Raw genomic sequence first — 21,178 nt, 5'->3', positions numbered from 1 at the left:
TGATGATGTGATTCAAAATATTTTAATGTGCAACCCAATCCAGTGATTGTCATGCATTGTGGGTAGACAGTCATGCTATTGTTGTTATATTTTATTGTTAAAATAGGGCTGCAGAATTTTTTATTTTGTTTTGTTCAATAAAGATGACTTTTCCTGCATCTTTATGTTCTCTAATATCCTAGGCTAATTTATTTGGGGCTAATTCACAACCTTAGTAAGTGGAAACTCAAAGCACATTAGCTAGATACCTAACTATAAAGATAATACCCACTCATAGTAGCCATGTATTAATCTAACAGTACATTTAATGTCCAAAAAAACATCATGCAGTTGTAGACTATCGTCCAAAGAGGCAATGCACTCGCCATGGCCAATGCCTATTTCACACACTCCATATCTCAAAGCCATATCAAATATATTTGAAAAATAGTTGCCATTGAGCTAATAATTGAGAGTTGAGAAATAAAAAGTATACCTACAGACACTGAGAACATTCTCTCCCCATCCGTGACAACAGGATAGCAGTGTGTTCCCAGCAATTGGATTTTGAGCGAGAGAGTGGCTCACTCGACATAGCAGCTGGCCCCAGTGAAACAGGTACAGGGGCAGGCAGGCAGACACTTTCATTACAGGAATCATGAGGATAATTTACTCTACTGTTTGACCAAATCATGATTTTAACCTCCAAAAAATAGGAAGTTTTTAGTGAGGTGAATGACTGTGAAGCACAAATGCAACCAATACAACATTTTACTCCCACAGCAGGTGTCAAAGGGTTGCAAATTGGTCGCCGTCTGGAGCCCTGCCTTGTAGGCTATTTGCTATAGGCATACTCTTTCATTTTATTTCAATGAAAAAGGTCTCCACCTTTGCAATCAACACTAAGTAGCCTAGGCCAAGGCTCCTCTCTCGCTTTCTCTCTCCTCAGCAGCAGACCAGGACAATTTGGCTGGGTACAATTTTATTTATTGGCTTTTCATTTATTTTATCATGCCAAAAGCCAGCAATTACCCGCTAACGGAAACCCTGCGCCCCAGTGGCTTTCCATAACCCCCCTACACACATTGTCCATTGTGCTGACACAGCGCAGCGGAGATACAGATTTTGCGTCACCCTGTTACTCAATCATTTGAACTTTTTTGCTATTTTTATATAGGGACATAGAACTAAAACTGAGCCTATGCCCCCTTTTGCCACTTCGTGGAGCCATGTACAGCGCTGATACTAGATGTCCCTGAGCATATAGGCATTAGCATTCTATATACTAACTACAGCGCTATAGCGATAGCATTCAGTATTAGCATTCAGGCTGGGTGTGCTTCGCTGCATGCGGGGGCAGTGTTGGTGATTAGCAGGTACAGCTGTGATTCTGATGCAGAGCCAGGCCAGGGCTCTGTCTGTCAAAGTGTTATGGCTAATGAAACAGAACCAGAGAAATAGGAAAGGAGAGGGGATGAGGGGAAAGAATATTTAGATATGCCCTGATTAGAGAACCATGATCCCATGTGAACGAGATCAAAGGCTAATGGTCAAACACACACACTGGCATATACTGTATACACAGTGGTGCACAAACACACACACACACGCATATACTGTATACACAGTGGTGCACAAACACACACACGCATATACTGTATACACAGTGGTGCACAAACACACACACAGGCGCATGCAACCAGTATGCCTGGGGGCAACAATCACACACCTCATATACACATGTACACCAAAACACACACACACACAGGACCCCTCAGATTGAATCTGTTGTTAGATTGACCCTCCCACAGGAAGTCCTGCAGACATCAACTTTCAAACCTGCCAAAAAAATTGTCCGACTTGCATGAACTTTATAAAAATCATGTGATCAAATGAAGTTTTGGCTGCAAGTTTCTGCAGTTGCTCTTCACCAGCTTCATCCTGCAGCCATCACCTGCATTGTGGGAGACTCTATTGTCAACCAATCATTAGGTTTTTTTTGTGAGTGTGATATTTGTGTTGGAGACATGTTTACTTCGACATTATAAAGAAAACCTTTTATAAACAATAACATCACTGCCATGTTGATCTGAGCCTTGCTGTAGGAAAACCACATTAGTGTTCGACTCTTGGTTGTCGCAGATGCACTACCCCAACTTCAGTCCATTTTTATCTCAGTATCAAATCATTTCTGGGTAAGAATGTAGTCCCTTACTGTGATTGTTTTCAATTAAAAGTGTAAAAAATAAACCAAAATAAAGTAGCTTCTTAGCAAAGAGCAATATCTCAAGCAAGAATTTAGCTAGAACTGTCTGGGAGTGGTCTGAGTGGAGAGGGGAAAACTAAAACCTATTGGCAGAGAGGTTTGGAACTCTCCTTCTTATTGGTCTATTAAATGCCCACAGCAGTGGGATGTCTATACTTCATTAAAGTTGACATTTAAAATGGTTAAGGTAAGGGTTAAGGTTATGTTTATGGTTAAGGTTAGGGTAGGGTAGGAGTAAAGGTTAGGGTTATGTTTATGGTTAAGGTTAGGGTAGGGTAGGAGTAAAGGTTAGGGTTATGTTTATGGTTAAGGTTAGGGTAGGGTAGGAGTAAAGGTTAGGGTTATGTTTATGGTTAAGGTTAGGGTAGGGTAGGAGTAAAGGTTAGGGTTTAGGGTAGGAGTAAAGGTTAGGATTATGGTTAAGGTTAAGGTTAGGGTAGGGTAGGAGCAAAGGTTAGGGTTATGTTTATGGTTATGGTTAAGGTTAGGGTAGGGTAGGAGTAAAGGTTAGGGTAGGGTAGGAGTAAAGGTTAGGGTTATGGTTAAGGTTAAGGTTAGGGTTATGGTTAAGGTTAAGGTTAGGGTAGGAGTAAAGGTTAGGGTTTAGGGTAGGAGTAAAGGTTAGGGTTATGGTTATGGTTAAGGTTAGTGTAGGGTAGGAGTAAAGGTTAGGGTTATGGTTAAGGTTAAGTTTAGGGTAGGGTAGGAGTAAAGGTTAGGGTAGGGTAGGAGTAAAGGTTAGGGTTATGGTTAAGGTTAAGGTTAGGGTAGGGTAGGAGCAAAGGTTAGGGTTTAGGGTAGGAGTAAAGGTTAGGGTTATGGTTATGGTTAAGGTTAGGGTAGGGTAGGAGTAAAGGTTAGGGTTATGGTTAAGGTTAAGTTTAGGGTAGGGTAGGAGTAAAGGTTAGGGTTATGGTTAAGGTTAAGGTTAGGGTAGGGTAGGAGTAAAGGTTAGGGTTTAGGGTAGGAGTAAAGGTTAGGGTTATGGTTAAGGTTAAGGTTAGGGTAGGGTAGGAGTAAAGGTTAGGGTTTAGGGTAGGAGTAAAGGTCAGGGTTATGGTTAAGGTTAAGGTTAGGGTAGGGTAGGAGTAAAGGTTAGGGTTATGGTTAAGGTTAAGGATAGGGTAGGGTAGGAGTAAAGGTTAGGGTTATGGTTATGGTTAAGGTTAAGGATAGGGTAGGAGTAAAGGTTAGGGTTATGGTTAAGGTTAAGGATAGGGTAGGGTAGGAGTAAAGGTTAGGGTTATGGTTATGGTTAAGGTTAGGGTAGGGTAGGAGTAAAGGTTAGGGTTTAGGGTAGGAGTAAAGGTTAGGGTTATGGTTAAGGTTAAGGTTAGGGTAGGGTAGGAGTAAAGGTTAGGGTTATGGTTAAGGTTAAGGATAGGGTAGGGTAGGAGTAAAGGTTAGGGTTATGGTTATGGTTAAGGTTAAGGATAGGGTAGGGTAGGAGTAAAGGTTAGGGTTTAGGGTAGGAGTAAAGGTTAGGGTTATGGTTAAGGTTAAGGTTAGGGTAGGGTAGGAGTAAAGGTTAGGGTAGGGTTGGAGTAAAGGTTAGGGTTATGGTTAAGGTTAAGGTTAGGGTAGGGTAGGAGTAAAGGTTAGGGTTATGGTTAAGGTTAAGGTTAGGGTAGGGTAGGAGTAAAGGTTAGGGTAGGGTAGGAGTAAAGGTTAGGGTTATGGTTAAGGTTAAGGTTAGGGTAGGGTAGGAGTAAAGGTTAGGGTAGGGTAGGAGTAAAGGTTAGGGTTATGGTTAAGGTTAAGGTTAGGGTAGGGTAGGAGTAAAGGTTAGGTTAGGGTTGGAGTAAGGTTAGGGTTTAGGGTAGGAGTAAAGGTTAGGGTAGGGTAGGAGTAAAGGTTAGGGTTATGGTTAAGGTTAAGGTTAGGGTAGGGTAGGAGTAAAGGTTAAGGTTAGGGTAGGGTAGGAGTAAAGGTCAGGGTTCAGGGTAGGGACGTCCAAAGATCCTGGATAGCACTGACCAGTCGACGAACAACTTTTCTCTGGAGCCGACACTGAGCCGCATTACAAAATACTTTTAAACTGGAAGAACTTGTCCCGATTGGTGTTTTTAAATCACTGATGAAGGATTTTGAGGTTGATTCCCTGACCTGTCAATGTTTTTAATTTGCTGTTTTATACTCTTGTGAATTCAATGGTTTTTATTAGATTACTTGTAGTTTTTCATGTTTTCTGTCTGTAATTGTTTTGTAATGACTTGGTGCTGCCTATCTTAGCCAGGGTGCTCTTGAAAAGGAGATTTTAATCTCAATGATCCCTTCCTGGTGAAATAAAGGTTCATAAAAATAAAAAATTGCCATGGAGCTAATTAAAATAGGGCGTGCTAATGAATGTTTTTGCAAATTATCATATTTAATTTAAAAAATATACTGTATGACCATTTTATAAATGGTCAAATCGCCTGATTTGTTAGAACCACGCTCCCCTGTCACCACAAGATGAGTGGTTTTGACCACTAACGTTTTAGACAAATTTGTTTTCCCATGGCCCGGTGCCCTGGATGTGCAGAGGTTTGCTCATTTTAAACCATTGAATTGATCCTAAAGAGGAATCTCCACTCATCCGGGGCACCGGGCCATGCAAAACGAACTTGTCCATTGCTTCAATAGTTAGGCTATCCATATTACCAGAGCTTAAATTCTTTCTATTTATATGGCGGATTTGCAGCCGCAATTTCTATAATTCATTGATGTATAGCTAGCTGGTTGAAATGAAAACAGAGAGAACAAAGTACATTTCCATCAGAAAGAATTCACACACCTTTCATTTGTCCACTTGTTATTGTCGTACAGCCTGAATTTAAAATGTATTACATTGAGATTTAGTGTCACTGGAGGCCTACAGACCATAATTAAAATGTTTACAAATGAATTAAAAATGAAAAGCTGAAATGTCTTGAGCCAATAAGTTTTCAACCCCTTTGTTATTTTTAAGCTAAAATAAGTTCAGGAGTAAAAACACATAATAAGTTGCATGGACTGTGTGCAATAACAGTGTTAAACATCATTTTTTACCTCATCTCTGGAACCCACACAATTATCTGTAAGGTCCCTCAGTGAAGGAGTGAATTTCATACACAGATTCGACCACAAAGCCCAGGAAGGTTTTCCAATGCCTTGCAAATAAGGGTGACGATTGGTAGATGGGTAAAAAAAAGCAAACAATGGATATCCCTTTGAGCATGGTTCATTACACTTTGGATGGTGTATCAAATACACTCAGTCACTACAAAAAGATACAGCTGTCCTTCCTAACTCAGTTGCCAGAGGAGACGGAAAACGCTCAGGGATTTCACCATGAGGCCAATGGTGACTTTAAAACAGTTACAGAGTTCAAATCAAATCAAATTGTATTGGTCACATACACATATTAAGCAGATGTTATTGCGGGTGTAGCTAAATGTTTGTGTTCCTTGCTCAAACAGTGCAGTAATATCTAACAATTCACAACAATACACACAAATCTAAAAGTAAAATAATGGAATTAAGAAATATATAAATATTAGGATGAGCAATGTAGGAGTGGCATTGTCTAAAATACAGTAGAATAGAATACAGTACATACATATGAAATGAGTAAAGCTGATTGTAAACATTATTAAAGTGACTAGTACTCCATTATTAAAGTGATTCCATGTATATGTATATAGGGAAGCAGCCTCTAAGGTCCAGGTTTGAGTAACCGGGTTGTAGTTAATCCTGGAACATACACCACCACCTTTCTTCTTCCCAGAAAGTTCTTTATTACTGTCTGAGCGATGTACTGAGAATGGCTGTATGGACAGGGACAGTATGTCCAGAGAGAGCCATGAATCCGTGAAACAGAGTATGTTACAGTCCCCGATGACTCTCTGGAAGGAGATCCTCGCCCTGAGCTCGTCTATTTTAGTGCCCAGAGACTGAACATTAGCAAGTAATATACTCTGAAGCGATGGAAGGTGTACCCTCCTCCTGAGTCGGACTAGAAGTCGACTGCTAATACCTTTTCTCTGCCGGCAGCATCTTTAAGCAGCCTTTAAGCAGCTTCTGGGATAAGGTTATTTGTCACGTGCAAGGAATACAACACTGAAACAGTGAAATGCTTACAAGTCCTAAACAACAGTGCAATTTTTATCTAAAAAATAGGTATTAGGCTACGGATGTGAGTGCTACGGGTCGGTAGTCATTTAGGCAGGTTGCCTTAGCGCTCATGGGCACAGGGACTATGGTCGTCTGCTTGAAGCATATTGGTATTACAGACTCAATCAGGGACATGTTGAAAATGTCAGTGAAGACACCTGCCAGTTGGCCAGCACATGCCCAGAGCACACGTCTTGGAACAGCTGATGATCTCATGCATGCCTCAGTGTTGCTTGACTCGAAGTGAGCATAGAAGTGATTCAGCTCATCTGGTAGGCGTGTGCAACTGGGCAGCTCGCAGCTGTGCTTCCCTTTGTAGTCTGTAATAGTTTGCAGGCCCTGCCACATCCGACGACCATCGGAGCCGTTGTAGTACGATTCAATCTTAGTCCTGTATTGGAGCTTTGCTGTTTGAAGGTTCATCTGAGGGCATAACATGATTTCTTATAAGCTTCCTGGTTAGATTCCCGCACCTTGAAAGCGGCAGCTCTAACCTTTAGCTCAGTGCGAATGTTGTATGTAATCCATGGCTTCTGGTTGGGGTATGTACGAACAGTCACTGTGGGGACGACGTTTACGATGCACTTATTGATTTAGCCAGTGACTGAAGTGGTGTTCTCCTCAATGCCATCGGAAGAATTCCGGAACATATCCCAGTCTGTGCTAGAAAAACAGTCCTGTAGTTTAGCATCTGCTTCATCTGACCACTTTTTTATAGACTGAGTCACTGGTGCTTCCTGCTTTAATTTTTACTTGTAAACATAAATTAGGAGGACAGAATTTTGGTCAGATTTGCCAAATGGAGGGCGAGGGAGAGCTTTGTACGCGTCTCTGTGTGTGGAGTAAAGGTGATCTGGATTTTTTCCCCTCTGGTTGCGCATTTAACATGTTGATAGAAATTAGGTGAAACTGATTTAAGTTTCCCTGCATTAAAGTCCCCGGCCACTAGGAGCGCCACCTCTGGGTGAGCGGTTTCCTGTTTGCTTATTTCCTAAAACAGCTGACTCAGTGCGGTGTTAGTGGACTTGAGGTCCCCACGTTGAAAGGACAAAGACCACCTACAGAGCTAAGCCAACCTTGGAGAACCTAACAAAATTAGCATTGAATTTCAATGTGAAGGTGACGACCTACATGCCGGAAGGATGAATTTCAACTATACCAGCCAGAATATAGCATGAGCATATAGCATGGCAACTTTATGACATAATTTGTAACCAATGTATGATCCATTCTGTGTATATGTAATTATGTGTGATTAGTTAGGTATTTAGTAAATAAATAATTAAACCAACTTTGTATCACTGATTCAACTTGTTAGCCAGAGTTCGTGAAGATAACCAAGAATTTACAACTTTCAGATGAGACTAAATAAGGTGAGGATTAAATATTGACTGCTACTGATGTAAAAGATTACTAGGTCTTTAAGAGTTTATTCGGAAGATAACAGCTCTATAAACATTATTTTGTGGTGCCCCGCCTTTCTAGTTAATTATCTACCTGATTAGCTTAATCAGGTAATATTAATTACAGAGAAATTATTTTATAGAATAGCATGTCATATCACTTAATCCGGTATAGCCAAAGGCACGACAAAGCACTGGCAAAATGCTAGAGGAAAACCTGGTTCAGTCTGCTCTCCAACAGACACTGGGAGATAAATTCACCTTTCAGCAGGAGTTGCTTACCAAGACGACATTGAATGTTCCTGAGTGGCCTAGTTATAGCTTTGAATTAAATTGGCTTGAAAATCTACGACAAGACTTGAAAATAGATGTCTAGCAATGATAAACAACCAATTTGACAATTGCAAAGCTCTTAGAGACTTACCCAGAAAGACACACAGCTGTAATCGCTGCCAAAGCTGATAGCATATATTGACTCAGGTATGTGAATACTTTTGTAAATGAGAGATTTCTGTATTTCATTTTCAATAAATTTGGAAAACATTCCTACAATATGTTTTCACTTTGTCATTAAGGGTTATTGTGTTTAAAAATATATATATTTAATACATTTTGAATTCAGGCTGTAGCACAACAAAATGTGGAATAAGACAAGGGGTATGAATATTTTCTGAAGGCACTGTAGCTATTTGATCATATTCGACACAGATTCACTGGAATTATCAAACGACAAGAGTCAGACAAACGACAACCATCAACATGTAAACAGTTCATAAAAATGAATCTCTTGGAAGGTAGGCTGGTGTACATTTTGGACTTACAGTCTGTCTTAAATAAATTAGTGCTCACATAACTTTCATTAGCTAGCTAAGGTTTGCATCAGGGCCGGCATAAATGACATAAGGCATAGGGCCTTTAGTCCCCCCACAAAATAAGTGATGTTTTTATGAACTGCAGAATACAGAAGGTGCAAGTTCGAAATTTGATTGTGCATCAGCAATTTTTCTCCTGTTATTCAAGTCACTGACTGTCATGCTTAGGGCCCCCAATTCTCACTTAGGGCCCCCAATTCTCACTTAGGGCCCCCAATTCTCGCTTAGGGCCGCTAAAAGCCTAGAGCCGGTCCTGGTTAGCATGCTAGCTTGTTACACTGACAGCTGTCAGTGGCCTTTTTAGTTTTATTTATATGCTACGCGTGGAAATCACCACAACGTTCATACCACCAATTCCTGAATAGGTATTAGCAGCCTGTGTCAGTCTTCGAGGTGGAACCTAAATTAGAAATTCCACTCTAGGACAGGAATTACTCGAAATACATGTAGGTGTGGCAACTTCCACTGAGATGCGCCTTTAATGAACATAGGCCAAAACTCGATCTCACAACAACAGGCTGAAATTTCAGGTGGTCTTTTCAAACAGCTCTTACACTAAAAGGGCATAATCATAATTTTCACAATTTCACGGTATTATTCCAACATAGTGAGGAAATATATATAAAACACAGGAAATTATGTTTTTGACTGCACTGGGCCTTCAACACTTCAGACGAAACAAAACTTCTGCTCTGTCTTAGATCTGCTCTGGACTAGTTTGGTAGCCATATAAATTCTCTAATAATACTTCTCTTCAGGGACATTCTGATGAAGGTCACAGTGGTTTTAATAATGGTTGAATTCTAGAAATCGATAAAAGTATAAAATATTAATTCCAAAACCATCCATCATCATCATCATCAGACAGAAGCATAAGGAGAGACCCCACACCTCATGTTGAGTCTCATGGTCAAGGAACGACCTAACACTAGAGACAGTGTCTCGACATCAACTTTCTGGATGAAAACTGCCACCACCATTAGAAGAAAATGTTAGTGGGAAGAAAAGATATCCCTGATACTGAGTGAATGGAGTCTATTTTCCAGTAGTGAGCAGACAGTGTAGAGGGCATAGCTCTTCAGTGCCTGGTTAAAGGGTAAATCTGTACTACAGCCCAACTGGGGTGACTTTACACTGAGACTGGAACAGGGCCGCAGCCAGATGCCCTAATCGGATATGCTGTGTGTGTGTGTGTGTGTGTGTGTGTGTGTGTGTGTGTGTGTGTGTGTGTGTGTGTGTGTGTGTGTGTGTGTGTGTGTGTGTGTGTGTGTGTGTGTGTGTGTGTGTGTGTGTGTGTGTGTGTGTGTGTGTGTGTGTGTGTGTGTGTGTGTGTGTGTGTGTGTGTGTGTGTGTGTGTGTGTGTGTGTGTGTGCAGGCTCCCTCCTGCTGTGAGTGTTTACTGGCAGCGCTCATAGATGTCCCCCAAATGGCCGTGTCCAGGATTACACTGTATACAGGGGTCAACTAGCAGACACTGACACACACAAAAATACACACACACGCTAAAATTCACACACACACACAGGCGGGTATTATGAATGTTTGAAATATCTGCTTCCAAGCTGAGTAATCAGAAATTAGCACAGAGAGTGGATGGTGAAGGACAGAGAGGACAAGGACAGAGAATTCAGCTTCTAAAGACAAGGAAAGGCCACTGTTCCTGACTATCAAAGCTTGGATGTATTGAATGAATAAAGCCTCATGAAAGCATCACCGCTTCATTTAATCTGCTGGTACTACAGTATCACGGTATCAAACGGTTACAGTAAAGTGGTCAATTACTTCCAAATCAAAAGTGGTCTATAATAACACCTCCAAAAGTGGTCTATAATGTTAAGGTGATTTTGCATCATATGAATGGGAGAGATCTGATATTGTTATTTTATATGTGGCCTTTCCAATTCATTCACATGACTTTAAACTGTCACAACATTAGAAAAGTAAACTTGGTAGCAGACAGCCTGACAAGCAGCCAGCAGAGAGAAGCTTTCTCCCCCTCCATATCGGACTGCTGCTGTGACAAGGAAAAGGAGATTTGAATTTCTCTCCTCCCGTCCTGACCCTGAGAAGGCGTTAATTTAACCAAACTGCAAATCAAGCCTGTCACGACTGGCATTACACAGACAGAACATCGATAGAGAGAGAGATGGGAGAGAGAGATGGAGAGATTGAGGGTGAGAGGGGGATTGGGAGGGGGAGGGATTGAGAGGGAAGGGGTGAGGGAGTGAGAGAGGGTGAGGGTGTGAGAGAGAGGGAGAGAGAGAGACAGAGAGAGAGAGCGAGAGAGAGGGGGGTGAGAACAGGAGAGAGATATACACAAACTCACACACACACTCACACACACACACACACACACACACACACACACACACAAATCACGTCTCCCCTAAAACAGGGTCAATGATATTTGGGGAGGAGGAACCATGTAGAATAAACAACTTGTAAATCAATAGTCTTATTGAGGTCTGGGTATTAAAACAATATTTCAGAGCAGCAAAGTTTGTTTTCTGCTGATTATAAAGTGCAGTGAACAGCTGGATGACTGGGACACTGATACAGATTAGCCTGGTTTCTATGTAGACAGCACAAGAAAGTCTACCCACTATAGTAATTACAAAGTCGAGGACAACAACAATTAATCTGTGTGCCTCAAAATTGAATTATCCCACTGAGCTTCAGTCTCAGCATTGGTTGTGGCAGATAAAACAAGTCTTTAGGTCTCAGGTTCCTCATCACACAACCATAGTCCACTGAGCCCTATTGGATACATCTGTACTATGCAACTAGATGAGTTCTGCCATAAAACATAAAGCAATCTGAGAGCTATCAGAAGGACCGTTCTAACTCAAATCTATTATAATCCATGATTACTTCACCACTGCTGCTTCCATATGCTACATACTGTACTCTTTGGATCACAAACTATGAACAAATAACCACATAGAAGTCAACTTTTAAAACACGCACACACACAAGCACACCCTCACTCACACACACACATATTCCCTCCATGCGGAACTGTACATTATTCATTGCTCTGATGTTATCTAACTGGAAATCTCCATACGATTATTTTCCCTCAGCACCGGAGCGCCTCAAGGATGTGTGCACTCACCTCTACTCTACACCCAATGAATGCACCTCCAACAACGCACACTCAAGTTTAAAGATTAAACCACTCTGGTCGGTCTCATCAGCAACAGCAATGTACCGTGGAGAGGTCGACCGACTAGTGGCCTGGTGCAGTCAACACAGACAAAACCATCGAAATGGTGGTTGACTTCAGAAAATGCTCCTCCACCATCTCTACCCCTCTAGATTGGCGGCTCAGCTGTTAGCATGGCTAAATCATTCAAATCACTGGGGACCATCATCTCCAACAACCTCACGTGGGAGGACAACATCACAGAGGTCACCAAGAAGGCAGACCAGTGGATGTACTACTTACGGCAGCTGAAAAAACTTGAACGTTTTACGCATCAATCGTTGAGTCTGTCCTGACATCCTTCATCACAGTCCGGCTTTGTTCTGTGTCTGCCCGCTGCAACGGCAAAGCATTGTCCGGTCTGCAGAGAGCGTCATCGCCTGCCACCTGCCCTTATCCATGTACTGCAAGACTCCAAGGCAAGAGAGATCATTGTCAATCCCTCGCACCACCTCCTCCAAAAAATAATTTCTTGCAGGCGGTTCATGTCACTCATGACCAACACGTCCCACCACCTGAAAGGTTTCTTTCCCCGGGCTGTGGCCCTCACCAACCGGCCATCTGGCCCATAGAGACTAAAGGACTATACACTATATGTGGCACACTGCATCAAGCCATCTCTGAACTGTATTCTAAATAACTGCACTATACTGCATTACTCTGTTCATCTCTTTGCATTTATATATATTCATACTGATACTGTAAATTTGGACATTTGGACACTGTACATCAACCGCATACCCACTGTATATCAACCGCATACCCACTGTATATCAACCGTATACTCACTGTCTATTTGTATATCTGCTAATTCTCTTATAGCTCTATGATCAGTCGACCTAGTTGTATATAATGTGTGGGAACTCTGTTCTGTCTCTAACGTTAAATGTTGTCTATCACTAGCAGCACCATACCACCAAGTCAAATTCTGAGTATGTGTAAATGTACTTGGTGAATAAAGGTGATTCTGATTTTCTCTCTCTACGAGCCAATTGGAGTGAATTGGCAGCTTTGATAAAGATGAGCAAAAATTATAGAAATACGCTCAAAATTCTATTATTTTGTACAAATACAAAAGTTTATTGTATTAGTACAAAACAATATAATTTTGAGCATGCAATATACCTCAGTATTTCTATTATTTATTTTATACAGTCTTTTTTGCTGACCTTTTGCCCTCAGAACAGCCTCAATTCATCGGGGCATGAACTCTACAAGGTGTCGAAAGCGTTCCACAGGGATTCTGGCCCATGTTGACTCCAATGCTTCCAATGTTGACTCCAATGCTTCCCACAGTTGTGTCAAGTTTTGCTCTCTTTTCCAAAATCTGAGTTAGAATCTAGCTTTATGCTTAGAATATGTGTACAATGCCCATTTCTATAAATATCCAGAGACAACAATAAACCCAGAAATAGAACATCTCTGGATATTGATACAAATTGGCGTTGTACACATATTCTAAGCAAATAGCTAGATTCTAACTCGAATTTCTGGAAAAGAGAACAACATTTAAAATTTCAAAACAGTGCATCAAAAGAGTTTGAGTTTGACATTGACAGCGCTAGTCTGCAATTATAAATTGTTTCGTGGCAAAGCGACCCGCAATTTGTGAATAGCTCATTTCTAATCACAGTATTTTAACATTTAATTTGACTTCCCAGTCTGTCTCGTTTGAACTCATCGAGGTGATCATCTCATACAATTATACTGTAGATTGAAGCGAACGAAGATGACAATGTCACATGAATGAATCCTCAGCAGTAATTAATATTGAGCTGCCGTCGGGTCCCTGATGACTTCACGTTTGATAGCAACAGCTCCACTCATTTGTTTCAACTGTATTAGTCTATAATATAATATAGACTATAGCCATGAAGAGGCGCAGAGAGATTAGCAATCCATCACTGTCAATGCCATACGTATTTGCAAGGGAAAAATTAGATTTATTTGAAATAATTTAAAATACATTTTTCAATTTGGTGAATGTGGACGTGGCCCCTACAGTAAGTGCTGTGGTAGGAAGCATGGCAACGTGAACCAGCCTCTTCACAGACAGACACACATAAGATCAGATGTAGAGTCATCGTGGGTTCAATTCCCGCTGGGGCCACCCAGTAAGTCGCTTTGGAAAAAAGCATCTGCTAAATGGCATATTAAATATATTATGATTTTTTCCTGTAAAAGCACAGTCTGAACCGACGTGACCCACTGGCTCTGTGGTAATGTGTGACGTGAAAATGCCCCTACAGAGGAAATCACAGGTAGCAAGTTAGCATTGTGAACAGAGAAGGGAAAGGTGAATAATAATTCACAGAAAGATTCACGGCAAGGAGCACAGTAAGGAGGGAAAGGAGTGGATGGGGCTGAGACAGAGAGTGGGTGGGGCTGAGACAGAGAGAGTGGGTGGGGCTGAGACAGAGAGTGGGTGGGGCTGAGACAGAGCGAGTGGGTGGGGCTGAGACAGAGAGAGTGGGTGGGGCTGAGACAGAGAGTGGGTGGGTGGGGCTGAGACAGAGAGAGTGGGTGGGGCTGAGACAGAGAGAGTGGGTGGGGCTGAGACAGAGAGTGGGTGGGTGGGGCTGAGACAGAGAGAGTGGGTGGGGCTGAGACAGAGAGAGTGGGTGGGGCTGAGACAGAGAGTGGGTGGGGCTGAGACAGAGAGTGGGTGGGTGGGGCTGAGACAGAGAGAGTGGGTGGGGCTGAGACAGAGAGAGTGGGTGGGGCTGAGACAGAGAGAGTGGGTGGGGCTGAGACACAGAGAGTGGGTGGGGCTGAGAGAGAGAGTGTGTGGGGCTGAGACAGAGAGAGTGGGTGGGGCTGAGAGAGAGAGTGGGTGGGGCTGAGACAGAGAGAGTGGGTGGGGCTGAGAGAGAGAGTGTGTGGTGCTGAGACAGAGAGAGTGGGTGGGGCTGAGAGAGAGAGAGAGAGTGTGTGGGGCTGAGACACAGAGAGTGGGTGGGGCTGAGACAGAGAGAGTGGGTGGGGCAGAGACAGAGAGAGTGGGTGGGGCTGAGACAGAGAGAGTGGGTGGGGCTGAGACAGAGAGAGTGGGTGGGGCAGAGACAGAGAGAGTGGGTGGGGCTGAGACAGAGAGAGTGGGTGGGGCTGAGAGAGAGAGAGAGTGTGTGGGGCTGAGACACAGAGAGTGGGTGGGGCTGAGAGAGAGAGTGGGTGGGGCTGAGACACAGAGAGTGGGTGGGGCTGAGAGAGAGAGTGTGTGGGGCTGAGACAGAGAGAGTGGGTGGGGCTGAGAGAGAGAGTGTGTGGGGCTGAGACAGAGAGAGTGGGTGGGGCTGAGAGAGAGAGAGTGTGTGGGGCTGAGACAGAGAGAGTGGGTGGGGCTGAGAGAGAGAGTGTGTGGGGCTGAGACACAGAGAGTGGGTGGGGCTGAGAGAGAGAGTGTGTGGGGCTGAGACAGAGAGAGTGGGTGGGGCTGAGAGAGAGTGGGTGGGGCTGAGACAGAGAGAGTGGGTGGGGCTGAGACACAGAGAGTGGGTGGGGCTGAGAGAGAGAGTGTGTGGGGCTGATACAGAGAGAGTGGGTGGGGCTGAGAGAGAGTGGGTGGGGCTGAGACACAGAGAGTGGGTGGGGCTGAGAGAGAGAGTGTGTGGTGCTGAGACAGAGAGAAAGGGAGTGCGAGTAGGGTGTTCTAGTGGGTATAATTACTGTATATAATAGCAAGCTGTATAATTGGTTGTCTGACACTCAGAACACACAGCTGGTCACCTCAACAAGAATAAGTGGACAAGTTATGTTGTGTGGGGACGGGGGTTGCACACAAACACACCTCACTGCTAACAGAAGCTAACAGCCAGGTGTGTCCTCTCTCTGGATTGGTCACCATGGTGATAGCCATGTGTTTAGCATGTAGAATTGTCACAGAGGGACCGCGCCTGCAAGGTTACCAGGACATTACCACCAAAGAGCTGAAGACACACACATACACACACACACACACACACACACACACACACACACACACACACACACACACACACACACACACATAGGAAAGAGCAGTGTGTGTCTGTGTTTAGATCTGATGTGTCTTTGATCACAACATCATACATACATTGATCTCCCCCTACACACACTCTCTCTAACCTCTCCTTCGCTCTGTCTTTTCATGAACACAACATTTCCAATTCAGTTCGTCCTTGACCTATAGGCTACATATGAGGAAAATTAAAATGTCCGACAAACAAAACATTTTTACAAATGTGAAAGGACTTGGTAATGTCCTTGTGACGGCCCGTGATCCAAGGTGAATCCACATTCCATCAGGCGAACCGCTGTTCAAGGCCCATAAACCTCTCCCAATTCAATCAATGGGTCTCAAAGGAATGTGTTATCTGAAAGAATCCCTTTAGATTGTGGAGGCAGAGGAACATTTGACTTTCAATGGATTGTGATCTCTCTTTTGAAGAACATATCAAGACCATTTCAAGGACAGCTTTTTTCCATCTACGTAACATTGCAAAAATCAGAAACTTTCTGTCCAAAAATGATGCAGAAAAATTAATCCATGCTTTTGTCACTTCTAGGTTAGACTACTGCAATGCTCTACTTTCCGGCTACCCGGATAAAGCACTAAATAAACTTCAGTTAGTGCTAAATATGGCTGCTAGAATCCTGACTAGAACCAAAAAATGTGATCATATTACTCCAGTGCTAGCCTCTCTACACTGGCTTCCTGTCAAAGCAAGGGCTGATTTCAAGGTTTTACTGCTAACCTACAAAGCATTACATGGGCTTGCTCCTACCCATCTCTCTGATTTGGTCCTGCCGTACATACCTACACGTACGCTACGGTCACAAGACGCAGGCCTCCTAATTGTCCCTAGAATTTCTAAGCAAACAGCTGGAGGCAGGGCTTTCTCCTATAGAGCTCCATTTTTATGGAACGGACTGCCTACCCATGTCAGAGACGCAAACTCGGTCTCAACCTTTAAGTCTTTACTGAAGACTCATCTCTTCAGTGGGTCATATGATTGAGTGTAGTCTGGCCCAGGAGTGGGAAGGTGAACGGAAAGGCTCTGGAGCAACGAACGGCCCTTGCTGTCTCTGACTGGCCGGTTCCACTCTTTCCACTGGGATTCTCTGCCTCTAACCCTATTACAGGGGCTGAGTCACTGGCTTACTGGGGCTCTCTCATGCCGTCCCTGGAAGGGGTGCGTCACCTGAGTGGGTTGATTCACTGATGTGGTCATCCTGTCTGGGTTGGCGCTCCCCCCCTTGGGTGCTGCCATGGCGGAGATCTTTGTGGGCTTTACTCAGCCTTGTCTCAGGATGGTAAGTTGGTGGTTGAAGATATCCCTCTAGTGGTGTGGGGGCTGTGCTTTGGTAAAGTGGGTGGGGTTATATCCTTCCTGTTTGGCCCTGTCTGGGGGTGTCCTCGGATGGGGCCACAGTATCTCCTGACCCCTCCTGTCTCAGCCTCCAGTATTTATGCTGCAGTAGTTTATGTGTCGTGTGTCGGGGGCTAGGGTCAGTTTGTTATACCTGGAGTACTTCTCCTGTCCTATTCGGTGTCCTGTGTGAATCTAAGTGTGCGTTCTCTAATTCTCTCCTTCTCTCTTTCTTTCTCTCTCTCGGGTGACCTGAGCCCTAGGACCATGCCCCAGGACTACCTGACATGATGACTCCTTGCTGTCCCCAGTCCACCTGGCGGTGCTGCTGCTCCAGTTTCAACAGTTCTGCCTTATTATTATTCGACCATGCTGGTCATTTATGAACATTTGAACATCTTGGCCATGTTCTGTTATAATCTCCACCTGGCGCAGCCAGAAGAGGACTGGCCACCCCACATATTTTCTCTCTAATTCTCTCTTTCTTTCTCTCTCTCGGAGGACCTGAGCCCTAGGACCATGCCCCAGAACTACCTGACATGATGACTCCTTGCTGTCCCCAGTCCACCTGACCGTGCTGCTGCTCCAGTTTCAACTGTTCTGCCTTATTATTATTCGACCATGCTGGTGATTTATGAACAGTTGAACATCTTGGCCATGTTCTGTTATAATCTCCACCCGGCACAGCCAGAAGAGGACTGGCCACCCCACATAGCCTTGTTCCTCTCTAGGTTTCTTCCTAGGTTTTGGCCTTTCTAGGGAGTTTTTCCTAGCCACCGTGCTTCTACACCTGCATTGCTTGCTGTTTGGGGTTTTAGGCTGGGTTTCTGTACAGCACTTTGAGATATCAGCTGATGTACGAAGGGCTATATAAATAAATTTGATTTGATTTGAATTTGATTTGAGGGGAGATGCACTACATCAACAAAAGTATGTGGACACCCCTTCAAATTAGTGGATTCGGCTATTTGAGCCATACCCGTTGCTGACAGGTGTATAATTCGAGCACACCGCCATGCAATCTCCATAGACAAACATTGGCAGAAGAATGGCCTTACTGAAGAGTTAAATAAAGGAAATAAACATTCTGCCCTGCTAGAGCTGCCCCGGTCAAATGTAAGTACTGTTATTTTGAAGTGGAAACGTCTAGGAGCAACAATGGCTCGAGCCGCAAAGTGGTAGGCTTCATGAAATGGGTTTCCATGGACGAGAAGCCGCACACAAGCCTAATATCACCATCTGCAATGCCTTGCGTCACCGCCATTGGACTTTCTGGAGTGATGAATCACGCTTCACCATCTGGCAGTCTGACAGACGAATATGGGTTTGGCGGATAGGAGATAGCTGCCTGCCAGAATGCGTAGTGCCAACTGTAAAGTTTGGTGGAGGAATAATGGTCTGGGGCTGTTCTTCATGCTTCGGGCTAGGCCCCTTAGTTCCAGTGAAGGGAAATCTTAATGCTACAGCATATAATGACATTCTAGACAATTATGTGCTTCCAACTTTGTGGCAACAGTTTGGGGAAGGTCCTTTCCAGTTTCAGCATGACAATGTCCCTGTGCACAAACCATACAGAAATGGTTTGCCGAGATCGATTTGGAAGAACTTGTCTGACACAGACCTCAACCTCAGTGAACCCCTTTGGAACATCGACTGCGAGCCAGGCCTGATCGCCCAACATCAATGCCTGACCTCACTAATGCTCTTGTGGCTGAATGGGAAGCAAGACCCTGCAGTAATGTTCCAACAGCTAGTGGAAATCCTTCCCAGAAGAGTGGAGGCTGTTATAGCAGCAAGGGGGGGAACAGCTCCATATTAATGCCCATGAGTTTTGAATGAGATGTTCGACGAGCAGACTTCTGATCAAGTAGTGTATACTGACCACAACACACACAGGTGTGCAAGCACACACACATATGCTTCCATTTCTCAGGCCATTGATATTAACTATCTCTCTCTCTCTCTCTCCATTTCTGCACAAACTAGTACAATACTGTAAACACACACATACACTGAGTGTGCAAAACATTAAGAATGGCTTCCTAATATTGAGTTGGACTCTACAAGGTTTCATAAGCGTTCCACAGGGATGCTGGCCCATGTTTACTCCAATGCTGTCACGTCCTGACCATAGAGAGTCCTTATTTTCTATGGTAGAGTATGTCAGGGCGTGATTGCCTCTAACCCTATTACAGGGGCTGAGTCACTGGCTTACTGGTGCTCTTTCATGCCGTCCCTAGGAGGGGTGCGTCACTTGAGTGGGACAGGATCGCCTCCCATGGTGGGAGACACAAGGAGAAGGGAGAACAGCGACGATGCCAGGGTTTGTGGCCACAAGGAAAGCCCAAAAGACAGCCCCAAAATATTTTGGGGGGAGAGGCACATGGGGTGGTCGGCGGGGCCGAGGTGTGAACCAGTGACAACATGGGAGGAGGTAGAGAGGTGGTCGGTCGACCCAGGGATAGTGCCAGAACCCGCCTGGGAGTCAATGGAACGAGGAGGGATACCAGAGAATGGATTTGGCGAGGAGTATGCAGCAACGCAGGCGTTTGGAGGAGCGTGTTACCAGTCCGGTGCAATCTGTGCCGGTCCCACCCATCAGGCCTCCAGCGCTCCTCCCCAGTCCGGTACGTCCTGTGCCTGCTCCTCACACTCACCCAGATGAGTGTGAGGTCTCCGGTGCATCAGGCCTCCAGCGCTCCTCCCCAGTCCGGTACGTCCTGTGCCTGCTCCTCACACTCACCCAGATGAGTGTGAGGTCTCCGGTGCATCAGGCCTCCAGCGCTCCTCCTCAGTCCGGTACGTCCTGTGCCTGCTCCTCACACTCACCCAGATGAGTGTGAGGTCTCCGGTGCATCACGCCTCCAGCGCTCCTCCCCTGTCCGGTACGTCCTGTGCCTGCTCCTCAGGTCTCCGGTGCGCCTTCACAGTCCAGTATGTCCTGTGCCTCCTCACCGCACTCGCCCTTAAGTGCATGTCACCAGTCCGGTGTCACCTGTACAGGCCTCACGCATCAGGCCTCCGGTGCGCCTCCCCAGTCCGGTACGTCCTGACCTACCCTACCATAGAAAATAAGGACTCTCTATGGTCAGGACTGTTTCTTCTCCCCACACTCGCCCTTAAGTGAGTGTCACCAGTCCGGTGTCACCTGACCCAGCCCCACGCATCAGGCCTCCAGTGCGCCTCCCCAGTCCAGTATGTCCTGTGCCTCCTCACCGCACTCGCCCTGAAGTGCGTGTCACCTGTACCGGCCTCACGCATCAGGCCTCCAGTGCGCCTCCCCAGTCTGGTACACCCTCCCCCCCACACACAAACAGAGACTTAACTGTAAACCCTTTTGGTTTCAGGTTTTGTGGCCGGAGTCCGCACCTTTGGAGGGGGGGGGGGGGTACTGTCCTGACCATAGAGAGTCCTTATTTTCTATGGTAGAGTAGGTCAGGGAGGCAGCTGGTAATCGTTGTCTCTAATTGGGGATCATATTTAAGTAGCTGTTTTTTCCACCTGTATTTATGGGATATTGTTTTGAGTTAGTGCATGTAGTATAGCATCTCTGTTGTCACGGTTCGTTGTTAGTTTATTGTTTATTTGTTTTTGTCTAGTTTCACTTTATATTAAATAATGTGGAACTCAACATCCGCTGTGCCTTGGTCCGACATTTACTCCAGCGAACGTGACAAATGCTTCCCATAGTTGTGTCAAGTTGTCTGGATGTCCAAAGTGAGTGAAAGAAACAGCAGCGTTGCAGTTCTTGACACAAACCGTTGCCTCTGGCACCTACTACCATACCCTGTTCAAAGGTATTTAAATCTGTTGTCTTGTCCATTCACCCTCTGAATGGCACACACACAATCCATGTCTCAATTGTCTCAAGGCTTAAACATCCTTCTTTAAACTGTCTCCTCCCCTTCATCTACACTGATTGAAGTGGATTTAAATGACATCAATGAGGGATCATATCATTCACCTGGATT

At 44.6% G+C, this 21,178-nt stretch overlaps 1 protein-coding gene across 1 annotated transcript in view; it reads right to left on the bottom strand.

Moving 5' to 3' along the window:
• The window catches only part of LOC135522735 (catenin delta-2-like), a 401,912-nt gene that overhangs the window by 346,156 nt on the left and 34,578 nt on the right, over positions 1–21,178 (bottom strand). The window lies entirely within an intron of this gene.

The sequence above is a fragment of the Oncorhynchus masou genome, chromosome 30 (assembly GCF_036934945.1).
Source record: "Oncorhynchus masou masou isolate Uvic2021 chromosome 30, UVic_Omas_1.1, whole genome shotgun sequence".
NCBI lineage: Eukaryota > Metazoa > Chordata > Actinopteri > Salmoniformes > Salmonidae > Oncorhynchus > Oncorhynchus masou.
The sequence above is the reverse complement of the archived record's forward strand: the minus strand, read 5'-3'. Positions and strand labels throughout refer to the sequence as shown.